We start from the raw sequence: 13,075 nt of genomic DNA, 5'->3' as shown, positions 1-13,075 counted from the left end.
TCTTTCAATCTTTCAATTAACATCTTTCAATTAACCTGTTGAGTTCAGAATCAACAAACAGTAATAGTTCTTTACAGATATCCTGGAATATATTGTGAATTACAGACCCATGTTAAAGCAATCCAAGATATATTCTGAATGTCCATTATTTTCTGGCTCATGCTTTCTAAGAGCTTCTGGGTTCCACAGGCCCTCCCGTTACAGTGTTCTATCAGTTGAGGTCAGGACTCTTTGTCTCAGTCAAGTTCCTCCACCCCAAACTGGCTCATTCACAATCAAAATTATTTGGTGGAGAGAGGGATTATAGTGTGGGGTTGTTTTTCAGGGGTCCAGCTTGGCCCCTTAGTTCCAATGGAAGGAACTGTTAAAGTGTCAGCATACCAAGACATTTTGGACAATTTAATGCTTCCAATTTTGAGGGAACAGTTTGGGGATGGCCCCTTCCTTTTCCAACATGACTGCACACCAGTGCAACCCGATAGAACACCTGTGGGATGAATTAGAGCAGGGACTGCGAGCCAGTCCTTCTGGTCCACATTACTGCCTGACCTCACAAATGCGCTTCTGGAAGAATGGTCAAACATTCCCATAGACACACTCCTAAACCTTGTGGACAGCCTTCCTAGAAAAGTTGAAGCTGGTTTAGATGCCAACTCAATATTAACATCGCCACTATCTTGCTTCACCCTACCTATGCCGTGGAAGCTACCGCGCATGCGTCTAAGTCATTTCGAGCATGCGCGGGTTTCCATGGTGACAGATAAGTATACACACTCTCGGGTTTCTCGTCGGGGAAACAGGCCGACAAGAATCTCAACGAATCTCAACCAAGAACCGACTCGGTCACTTTTCCCCTGTACACACGGCCGGGTTTCCTGACAGGAAAACTGCCAGGAGAGCTTTGGTCAGGAAAACCGGCCATGTGTATGCACCCTCACAGTGTTTCCCTATAGGAAAACTGCGAGAATAAAAAAATGCAGTGAATCGTGACGGGAAAAAATAAAACAAGTTCTAATTTTTTTCACCGCAGTATTCCTGTCGGGAAAACTGCTATGAAGCATACACACGGCAGGTTTTCCCGGCCGAAAGAAAACATGTGAGTTTTCTCCCCAGGAAATTAAACAGATTCTCAAAGGAGATACAACGGCGTATCTCGAGATACGCCGTCGTATCTCTGAGTCTGAGCAGTCGTATCTATGGGCCTGATTCTTAGAATGAGTTACGCATAGACTTCTATTAGATCCGATCGGCGTAAGTCTCTTGGGGCTGGACGTCATTTACGTTAACCTCGAAACCAATACGTCCTTGCGGCGTACTTTGGAGCAATGCACACTGGAATATTCCACGGACGGCGCACAACGACGACGACGTCGGGTCACAAGTTATTTACATAAAACACACCCCCCTGTTCCAAATTTGAATTAGGCGGGCTTACGCCGGCCTATTTACGCTACGCCGCCGCAACTTACGGAGCAAGTGCTTTGAGAATACAGCACTTGCCCGTCTAAGTTGCGGAGGCGTAACGTAAATAGGATACGTTACGCCCGCACAAAAATACGCCGATCTACGAGAATCTGGCCCATGGTGTGTACGAGGCAAAATAATTAGGTTTGGAACGGTGCTGTGGATTTGGGTCTGTTTAGGACAAAGTTCCACCAAGAAAAAAAATTAGAACCACTGAACAGTTGTCCCATACTTTGTTTTTCAATGCTTTTATTTAACTGTAGCATACTGTCAAAGCCAAACAGTTCCAAAGCACTCTTGTCTGGTAGTTGTATACTTCTACAAGAAAAGATCAGAGGAGGCGTATTTTGTGTGTTTTATGGGACTACAAATCTTGGCATTCTATTGTGTCCTTAGAGATCTGAGGTGACCTTTCAGGCAAAGAGTAGAAATGCTTACCAAGGCGCTGACTGCAGACATAAATATTGGTCTGAAGAAATAAGTGATTTTGAGTCGAATGTTTGTTCCTCTTAAAAAGTTGATAGAAAGATGTTTTGCAGATATGGAAAAAAAAAAAAAATTGTGATATTTTATGACTATTTTCCTTTGGATTTTTCCATATGTTTTTAAGTATGTAAACGTGCACCCGGCATGAAATGTCATTTTTAACAAGCGCATGCATTCTAAGTATGTTCAAACACTTACATTTAGAACTTACCTCCAAATAGAGCCGCTGGACTTATTTGGTCTTTCTCAGTTACACAGCCGCGCATAGGAATTTTCACGTTTTCTCACAGACTTAATGCACAGTGATAACTTGGATAGGGAATAGAAAGACAAAAGAGGGAAGCGCCTCTGAGTATGCTGCTTTTAATTTAAAACATAAAAATATATCCAGCACTTACATCATAGTAATATGGTGCAGTCGTGGAAGCTGGCGTGCATCTGTAGCAGACAGTCCGCAAAGCGTCAGAGCTGGGCAGCCGGAGAGAGCCGGGGAGAGAGACGGCTGAGTCCTAGTTGTTGTGCCGCTGCTGGGCGATGGATTCATCAGCTGTTGCGTGACGTCAGGTCGGACGGAGGCTGAGGGGGACCACAACGCGTTTCAGAGCCGGCGCACGGAAAAGACCAGCGCACGGCTCTGAAACGCGTTGTGGTCCCCCTCAGCCTCCGTCCGACCTGACGTCACGCAACAGCTGATGAATCCATCGCCCAGCAGCGGCACAACAACTAGGACTCAGCCGTCTCTCTCCCCGGCTCTCTCCGGCTGCCCAGCTCTGACGCTTTGCGGACTGTCTGCTACAGATGCACGCCAGCTTCCACGACTGCACCATATTACTATGATGTAAGTGCTGGATATATTTTTATGTTTTAAATTAAAAGCAGCATACTCAGAGGCGCTTCCCTCTTTTGTCTTTCTCTTGCATACACCGAGCTGGCTTCGCTCCTGGATAGCAGCCCTGAACTACTGCCTTCAACCACATCAGTTCCTCATTTTCATCAATCACAGCCTCTTTAGGCATTTTTGCTGGGACTGAACCTATCATGGATTTTTGAATATGAACAGTCATACTGTATATCCCCAATGTGTTTTGTGATTTTTATCTCAAACGAATCGATCCTTTTAATCAATTTTATTATCATTATTTTTATTTTTATTTTTATTTATTTTTAACCCTTTAGTTGATTGTTTTGTGCAAACACCCTGAGCGCTGTACTCCATCCATTTTTTTCTGGATAGGGAATAGAGGTGCATGGGATGCCCAGAACTGAAGAACATGAACAAACTTTGAGGACTTGCTAATGCCTCTGGCTGCTAGTAATTGACTTTAATAATGCTGTCCACCCGTACAAATGATGGCGCAGCTACAGTAACTGTAAAATGTTTACAAACTGAAGATGCAGGTGTTGCTCCTTGCAGGAAATGCCAAAGCACCTGGCAACTGCTGTCCCAAGCTAAAGGTATGGGGGTGTTTCTGGGTACTTTGCGCTGGCTCTAAGCTGTCCACTGGTCTCGGACATGTAAAGTGTTGCAGCCTTACTGTCCTTTTCTATACAGGCTTGGGGTTTGTGAAATGGAAGTTACTCACCCAGTCCCTTAAGGCCCCTTTCACAGCAAAGGGGTCCCTTCCAGACAACTGGACCCTGGACTTTGCTCCTTGACCTCCAGGCTTCTGACTATTTATAAGTGGTTCCCCTACTTACTAGGCCTTGCCTCTCCTGGGGATTGGTGGGAACTCCATAAATATTTAGACTTCGGTGTCTGCTCCACCACCCACTACATTCCAGAACTATCCACAGAGTTCTAGAAAACAGGGGGAGGTAGCAGAACCACAGGCCTTAGAGCACTGCACATTCATAACACAACAAATGAACCCTTGCTACTAAATGTACCTACACTACATAACACTGAGGGTGCTACATACAGGTATCTCTAAGGCCCCGTACACACGACCGAACATGTCTGCTGAAACTGGTCCGCGGACCAGTTTCAGCAGACATGTTCGGTCGTCTGTACAGCCGAGCGGACAGGTTTCCAGTGTACATTTGTGCGCCCGACGGTTTTCGAGCGGACAAATGTTTCTTAGCATGCTAAGAAACATGCCCGCTGGAATCCTGTCCGTCGGACATGTTCGGTCGTCTGTACAGACTTACCGTACATGTCCGAGCGGCCGCCATCCCTCGCATGCGTCGATTCACTTTGACGCATGCGTGGAAGCATTGAACTTCCAGGGCCGCGCACGTCGCCGCGTCATCGTCGCGGCGACGGCGCGTCATCGTCACCGCGTATCGTGTACGCATGGATTTCTGTATGATGGTGTGTACAGCCATCATACAGAAATCTCCAGGCGGACATGTTCGCTGAAAACGGTCCGGCGGACCGTTTTCATCGGACATGTTTGCCCGTGTGTACGAGGCCTAAGAGATTGCAGTACTGTCCTTGAAAAATATCTGCAATTCCCTGACTCAGCTCTTTGCTTTCGTCGCTGTTCGCAACAGGGCACTCATGTACATATTTGGTGGACCTGCCTAATAGCCCAAACCGCCTGGTACGATATTTTCACCCTTGCTTCCAAAATGTTTGAAACATCGGGGCATCCTGATCCAACCATTGCACTTCTTAACTTAAGAAAGGACTGCTTATCACGCACCCAATTCAAGCTTCTTGTCCAACTCCTTATGCTGCGTACACAAGACCTTGGATGGTTTTTCCGACGGAATTCCGCTCAAGCTTGGCTTGCATACAAACAGTCACACAAAAGTTCTCTGAACTTTCGACCATCAAGAACGCAGTGACGTACAACACTATGATGAGCCGAGAAAATTTAATTCAATGCTTCCGAGCATGCGTCAAATTGTTTCAGAGCATGCATTGGAATTTTGCACGTCGGAATTGCTACAGACGATCGGAATTTCCATTTGGAATTCTTTCCGTCTGAAAATTTGAGAACCAACTCTCAAGTTTTTGTTGGCGGAAATTCCGACAGGAAAAGTCCGATGGAGCATACACACGGTCGGAATTTCCGACCAAAAGCTCACATCAGACTTTTCTTGTCAGAAATTCTGACCGTGTGTACGGGGCATTACAGTTGCGAAACAAGTTAATGCAAAAGCATTTTGGAAATCCCCCTGTTTGGTAGTAGCTGAGGCAAAGCACTAGCCTATGTTTTACAGAACTCCATTCCCTTCATCTTTTTACATTCAATCAACATCTCTGTTGTATTTTACCTTGTAAACTCAATAAAAACACTCTTTAACACGAGAAATATCTGCTATTCTCTCTATAACACTGGAGCCATCTTTGTTTGGGCATCATACAGGTTTAGATTCTACATTTTGAACTGAGATACTGGGGGTTATTTACGAAAGGCAAATCCACTTTGCACTACAAGTGCAAACTACAAATGCAAAGTGCACTTTAAATTGCACTGAAATTGCACTTGGAAGTGCAGTCTCTGTAAATCTGAGGGGTAGATCTGAAATGAGAGGAAACTCTGCTGATTTTATTATCCAATCATGTGCAAGCTAAAATACAGTTTTTTATTTTGCTTGCATGTCCCCCTCGGATCTACAGCGACTGCACTTCCAAGTGCACTTTCAGTTAAATTTCAAGTGCACTTTGCACTTGTAGTTTGCACTTGTAGTGCAAAGTGGATTTGCCTTTCGTAAATAACCTCCACTGTCTCGGAGATGACATAATCATGTAAACCCTAGTGTCTGTGGAGTTCTTGGCTGTGTCCATAAATGTCTGACACGGATCTATGCTGTGCCTATGCTGTGATGATGTTATCAGTCTGCTGCAGGCAGAAGGAAGCATTTCCTCAGTCTCAGTGATCAGGCTGCAAAATTAAAACTTTGGAACTTTCATAAGTTGAAAGGCTGCATAGACACGGATCAGATCTTTAGCCTCTCAACTTATGAAAGTTCCAAAGTTTTAATTTTGCAGCCTGATCACTGAGACTGAGGAAATGCTTCCTTCTGTCTGCAGCAGACTGATAACATCATCACAGCATAGGCAAAGTCATTTGACTGGAACTCATGAACAGTTTTTTTTTTTGCATAGACATTTTATTGAATGTTTTCAAAAAGATATAGAACAAGACAAAGAGAAAAGTGTCACATACAGGGCCGCTGATAGGGGGGGACCACCAGTCCTCCTATAGGGGGCCCGGGCACACAGGGGGGCCCAAACACCAGAGGGAAGGAGGGGCAATTAGAGGATGCCCTGCGCGGCTCTCGGCAGCAGCTGAAAACCCTCCTGCCGACTTTGAGCTGTTGCAGGGAGAGACACGGACACAACTGCTGGCTTCCTTGTCCTGTTAAAAAAATAAAGAGAGTCCCAGAGCCGGGAGTGCAGCGGTAGGAGGAGGGACGGCATGACAGGGGGGGACCGCAGGATAGACAGTGGCTGTGGCCGTTTTAAGATAGGAGGGTCCGTGTGGGGAATCAGTGCAGCGCTGCTTTAAGAGAGTGGAGCAGGCTGGGGGAGGAAGGAGGGGCTGGCTGGCTCTGTACTGCAGGGAGGAAGTGACGTAGCGTCACTCCTCCATCTTAACACATCGGTAAAACGTGCGTGTCTGCTCGGCTCTGCATCATGGCGGCCGGGGCAGACTTTTTGGCGCAATTGCGGGCGGCGGTGTCCGCCCAGGGTACAGAGTGGGTGAGAGCACAGATGGCATCAGCACTGGATGGCTCGGCGGCGGCGCCCGGCGGGGGGGGGGGCGGCAGCAGCAGCACGCGCTCGGAGGTCTAGGCCTCCGGAGCGGTACAGCCCAGACAACTCCCCGGGGGCTGGGAGGCACGATCGGAGACCCGATGGGGGCCCTCAGGCCTCTTCTTCACAGCGCTCTCCACCTGAGTCTGTGGGGGGGGGGGCCGGGAGGAATCCGCGGCGTGGACGGAGTGCGACGGCGGGGACAGCAAGCAGGTCTGCGGGATCCTCCCCACCTGCGCGGAGGAGGTGCCAGGACGACGCGGTCGGGGCTGCCAGAGGGGTCCAGGGCAGTTCCGCGGCCCGGCGGGGAAGACCTTGTCAACGGGCCGGAGGCCAATCAGCGATGGCGGCCAGGGGTCCCAACTCATCCGGAAGCGGCGCAGCAGGAAGGGTGGTAGGGGATGTCGGCGGTGGAGTGAGCGAGTCTGGCCCCCGGGGAAGGGCCAGGAGTCCGTCGGTGGCAGTTGCTAGCGGGTCCGGTTCGGGTCGTGGAGGAAGGAGCGAGCAGCAGCCGGGGCCCTCCGCATCCAGGTCACAGGCGACGGGAACGAGATCAGAGGACGCCTCGCCAGCACGGAGCGCGGTCAGGTCGGAGGGGGAGCTGTCCGGGTCGGAAAGCGGAGAGGACTCGGGACATCTGTCAGCGGTGGATGGCGGTGCAGCGGCTCGGGGACCCAGTCCTCGGCAGCCCGGTAAGTCGACTACATCTACTACTATTTGTGCACTCTTACACGATTTGTTAGGTCAAGGCCGGCAGGGGGTGGGTGCTAACTCAGTGCAGACACATACGGCAGGCGAGGGGGCCTTGGCGGGGCAAGGGGCGGAGGATCAGAGTCAGGACTTGTGGTTTGGCCTGCTAAATTTGGTGCAGCGTTTTGGGCCCGACAGCGGGGGGGTTCGATCACCGGCGGTGGCTTGGGGGTCGAGGGTGGAGCCGGCGGCGGCTCCTATGGTGCCTGCGGTGGCTGCACCGGTGGTGCCCGCGGCGGCTGCTGCTCCGGTGGCTCCTGCACCGGTGGCAGCGTCCCCAAGCACTGTGCCCCCGGCGGGAGATACGCTGGCGGGTGGTTCTACGGGCGAAGGGGTAGCTGAGGCAGGGGACAAGAAGAAGGATGCGGTTAGGTTGGCGGATGCGGCAAAAAGCGAAATGTATTTTTGCTTTGAAGCCCCTCTGGGAATGCATCTCAAGGCAGAGGTGAAGGAGAAGATCTGGAAGGGGGAGTACGTGGAGATCTTCACGTTGCTGCCCCTGGAGAAATTCAATCTGGATAGATTGAAGCCTGAGGAGAGTAAGAAGGAGGATGAGGAAAAGCGGCGTTATCGCTTGATTCCTCGCACGTTTAACAATTGGCTGCAGGCCTTTTCGATTATGGCGTGCGTGATTGGGGAAAAACACCCGGAGCACTGTTCGGGTTTGTTTATCTACCAGGAGTCGATTTGCGAGGCTCAGCGGACGTATGGGGGCACGGCGTGGCTCCGTTACGATGAGCAGTTCAGGCAGAGGATGGCCGCGAGATCGTCGCTGCGCTGGGACCACAAAGACATAGCGCTGTGGATGAAGATTATGACGGCGGCGAGGGTGCCGGGTCAGTTTTTTCAGGGGGGGGTCGGAGGTGCCTCGGCCTCGGGACAGCCGACCGAAAAACGATGGGGCTATTGCTGGCAATTTAATGACAGTACGTGCAAGTACGGCGCGAACTGCCGTTTCAAGCACACTTGTTCAGGGTGCGGGGGCTCCCATTCCCTGTCCAAGTGTTTTAAGCGCGGAAAGGGGCGTCCCGGTGATTCTGCGGGAAAGGGGGTTGACTCCGGTCCGGGTGGAAAGGATGCGCCCCTTTCTCAATAGGTACCCTGACAGACGAGCCGCCAGGTTGTTGGAGGACGGTTTTACTGACGGCTTCAGAATTCCGTGTTCCCTTTCGGTGGTCCCCCCTGAGGCAAAGAATTTGAGGTCCGCCTTCTTGCACCCCTCGGTGGTGGCTGAAAAGCTGGCTAAGGAGGTGCAATTGGGGCGGATAGCCGGGCCTTTTCCGGCGATTCCGCTTAAGGACTTGGTGGTTTCTCCTTTGGGGGTAGTCCCGAAAAAGGAGCCGCTTAAGTTCCGCTTGATCCATCACCTTTCCTTCCCGAAGGGTGGTTCGGTGAATGAAGCGATTGCGCCGGAGGCATGTTCCGTGTCATACACTTCTTTTGACGCGGCTGTGTCGTGGGTGCGAAAATGTGGACAGGGTGCTCTCATGGCGAAGGCTGACGTGGAATCGGCGTTTCGGTTGCTTCCGGTTCACCCGGAGAGCTTTCGTTTTTTGGGTTGCGCTTGGGATGGAGCATACTATGTGGATCGCTGTTTGCCCATGGGTTGTTCCATCTCTTGTGCCTTATTCGAAACCTTCAGTTCCTTTTTGGAATGGGTGGTGCGGGATTCGTCAGGGCTCAGCTCGGTGGTCCACTACCTAGATGACTTCTTGTGTGTGGGCCCCCCGAAGTCGAACGTGTGTTCGGTCCTATTGGGGACGTTGCAGTACGTGGCGGAGCGTTTCGGGGTCCCGTTGGCACCCGAAAAAACGGAAGGCCCCACGTCGTCCATCGTCTTTTTGGGCATTGTGCTGGACTCAGTGAGGATGGAGTGCAGGTTACCCGTCGATAAGTTGGAGGCGCTTAGGGAAGAATTGCGGGGAACTATTGGTATGCGGAAGATTCAGCTGCGAAAATTGCAGTCCCTGCTGGGGAAGTTGAACTTCGCATGCAGGATAATTCCCATGGGCAGGGTCTTTTGCCGCAGGCTGTCCGCAGCGACTGCTGGGGTGAGGGCACCGACTCATTTGGTGACTTTGACGGGGGAACACAGGGAGGATTTGGAGATGTGGCACAAATTCTTAGGGTCCTTTAATGGACGGGCATTGTGGATGTCTGGGCCCGTTAGCAATTTTGACCTGGAATTGTTTACGGACGCCGCCGGCTCCACTGGCTACGGGGCCTTTTGTCAGGGTAAGTGGAGTGTGGGCGAATGGCCGAAGTCATGGGAGGAGGCGGGTTTCTTGAAGAACCTTGCACTCCTCGAGCTATTCCCGATTGTGGTGGCGTTGGAGTTGTGGGGCGAGTCGTTTCGGAACTTGAAAGTTCGCTTTAACTGCGACAATTTAGGCGTCGTTCAAGTGGTGAACCGAGTGTCGGCTGCTTCGCAGCCGGTGGTGCGGTTGCTTCGGCATTTGGTTTTACGTTGCATGTCTTTGAACGTGTTTGTTTATGCGGTGCACCTGCCTGGGGTGGAGAACACTTTAGCTGACGCTTTGTCTCGATTCCAGTGGGACAAATTCCGGGAGTTGGCACCAGCGGCGGAGCAGCACGGAGTCCCCTGCCCCGTATGGATGTGGGACATTGCTTTGAGCAAGCGGCAAAGTGGATTCGGCGGTCGGTGAGTGGGGCTACATGGAATGCCTACTCCAAGGTATGGCGGGAATGGCAGGCTTTCACGGATGGTTTGGGAATTCCACCGGCGGGTCAGGAAGCTGGCTTGGCGTTGCTACACTTTCTTAATCTGAAGATGGAGGAGGGGGTATCGGCGTCAGCAATTGATCGGCTCTTGGCCGGTTTAGCTTTTCTTTTCAAATGGCATGGCGGCAGGGATTTCACCAAAGATTTTTGGGTGAAGCAGTCAGTTAAGGGGTACAGAAAAGGGCGTCGGACGCCGGACGGCCGTCGCCCAGTTTCATTTTTGATGTTGCAAAGTTTGTTTCGCCACTTACAGTCAGTGTGCAACTCGGCTTACGAGATTGCACTTTTCCAGGCAGCGTTTGCGCTTGCCTTTTTCGGGGCTTTGCGTATCGGGGAGTTGGTCAGTGCGTCCAGGACGGCCCATGGGGGCCTCTTGGAAGGAGATGTGGAGTTGTGGGGAGACGAGGTGGGGGTTTGGGTACGCAGGTCGAAAACGGATCAGGAAGGTAAGGGTATGCGCCTATCGCTGTTTCGCGTTCCGGACGCGACAATTTGTCCTGTACGGGCGGTGGAACACTTTTGTTCCGTGCGTCCTGGACTAGGTGGTTCCTTTTTGGTACATCAGGATGGGTCTGCGCTATCCCGCTTTCAGTTTTTGGCGGTATTCAGGAAGTGCGTGGTGGCGGCGGGGTATAATCCCAGGGAGTATGCTACGCATTCATTTCGCATAGGGGCCGCCACGGAAGCAGCGAGGGCGGGATTGGATGCGGCCGCGGTAAAACGGATTGGGCGGTGGGATTCGGACAGGTTTAGGATTTATGTTCGCCCGCAGTTGTTGCATGAGTAAGGGGGTGGACATAGGGACATTGGTGGAGGTTGGGCATTGGGGTATAGGTGAGCAAATTTTATGGGGGTTGTTTGTGTTCTTGTTTTTCAGATGGTGAGCCCTGTCTGGTCTGGATCTTTGGGCATTCTTATGTGTCTTGGGGGGCCAGGCGGGCCGAGGTGAGGCCTACGGGTAGACAGCTGGGGATTCCCACTCAGGACGCAAAGGTTCGGTGGATTGGGTTTCCGGGAATGATGTGGGGCAGGGTTTTGCCGGAGGTGCTAAAATTCACCCGTTTGGACAGGGCCCCTGACATTCTGCTGCTACATGTTGGGGGTAATGATATGGGGGCCAGGTCCATGCACCAACTTATTAGGGACATAAAGTGTGATTTCTTGAGATTGCGCTCTTTGTTTCCCGGCATGGTGATAATTTGGTCGGAGATGGTGGGTAGGTCAAATTGGCGGTGGGCCTGGTCAGTAGACAAAGTTAACAAGGCCCGTGTGAAAGTGAACAAGGAGGTGGGGCGTTTCGTGGTCAGGAATGGGGGGTTGGTCGTGAGACACAGGGAGTTGGAGGAGGAGACGTGGCGTTTTCTGAGGAGTGATGGGGTCCACCTCAATCCGATAGGCATTGATTTGTGGGCCTTGGGTCTGGAGGAAGGAGTACGCAGGGCCCTTTCGGTGTGGAGGTGCACGCATGGGTAAGGTTTTGCCCTTGCGTGCGGTGGCGGTGTTTGGGGTTTCTGGAGAGGGTAAAGGCAGGACGTTTGCTTGCAAACGGTTGTACCCATAGGTATATGGGGATACGGGTACCTTTCGGTCAACAAGGTTGACCAGGAAGGAGTTCATGTGTAGGTCACTGTGGACAGGTGTACTGCCTCCGAGTCTGGGGTTTGCGACTGAGGCCGAAGTTAAAAAACAGTTATTGTCCCAGTGGCCAGTTGAAGTTGTGGTCTTTAGACCACCAGATGGTTTAAAGTTGTGAAATACGTTGTTTATAGAAAATGGTTATTTATGTTAATATTAGTTTTGTTAAATAAAATCGGCCGTAAGGCCAACTTTACTCCACACCGGTGTCAGTCGTTAATTTTGGTAAAGGGGGTAAAGTGGGTAGCAGGTAAAAGGTGGGTGGTCAGAATCCTAAGTCGGCCCTTAACATGTCAAGAGAGTCCCAGAGCCGGGAGTGCAGCGGTAGGAGGAGGGACGGCATGACAGGGGGGGACCGCAGGATAGACAGTGGCTGTGGCCGTTTTAAGATAGGAGGGTCCGTGTGGGGAATCAGTGCAGCGCTGCTTTAAGAGAGTGGAGCAGGCTGGGGGAGGAAGGAGGGGCTGGCTGGCTCTGTACTGCAGGGAGGAAGTGACGTAGCGTCACTCCTCCATCTTAACACATCGGTAAAACGTCCCACCCACCCTCCCATGTGATAGGCGGGTAGTAAGGGGAAGGCGGTGTTTGGGGTTTCTGGAGAGGGTAAAGGCAGGACGTTTGCTTGCAAACGGTTGTACCCATAGGTATATGGGGATACGGGTACCTTTCGGTCAACAAGGTTGACCAGGAAGGAGTTCATGTGTAGGTCACTGTGGACAGGTGTACTGCCTCCGAGTCTGGGGTTTGCGACTGAGGCCGAAGTTAAAAAACAGTTATTGTCCCAGTGGCCAGTTGAAGTTGTGGTCTTTAGACCACCAGATGGTTTAAAGTTGTGAAATACGTTGTTTATAGAAAATGGTTATTTATGTTAATATTAGTTTTGTTAAATAAAATCGGCCGTAAGGCCAACTTTACTCCACACCGGTGTCAGTCGTTAATTTTGGTAAAGGGGGTAAAGTGGGTAGCAGGTAAAAGGTGGGTGGTCAGAATCCTAAGTCGGCCCTTAACATGTCATGAAAAAAATAACCCTGTATTGTTTTAATCCATTGTAAAAAAAAAAAAATTTAATTGTATAAAAATAATTAGTAAAAATTGTAAAATAAAATACATTTATTTAAAAAAAATATAAAAAATGTTTTTGTTAAAAAATGTTGAAAACTATTTTAAAAAAGGTCTAATTCACACAGCTTCTCTGTTATCTGTGTGTCCGCAAAGAATGATTTTAGTATATTTATTGTGAATTTTTTTATTTATATATTATTGAGGGGGGCCCTGCCAGGTAGGCTGTAC

Source organism: Rana temporaria, chromosome 1 (assembly GCF_905171775.1).
Source record: "Rana temporaria chromosome 1, aRanTem1.1, whole genome shotgun sequence".
NCBI lineage: Eukaryota > Metazoa > Chordata > Amphibia > Anura > Ranidae > Rana > Rana temporaria.
Note: the sequence above shows the minus strand (reverse complement) of the source record.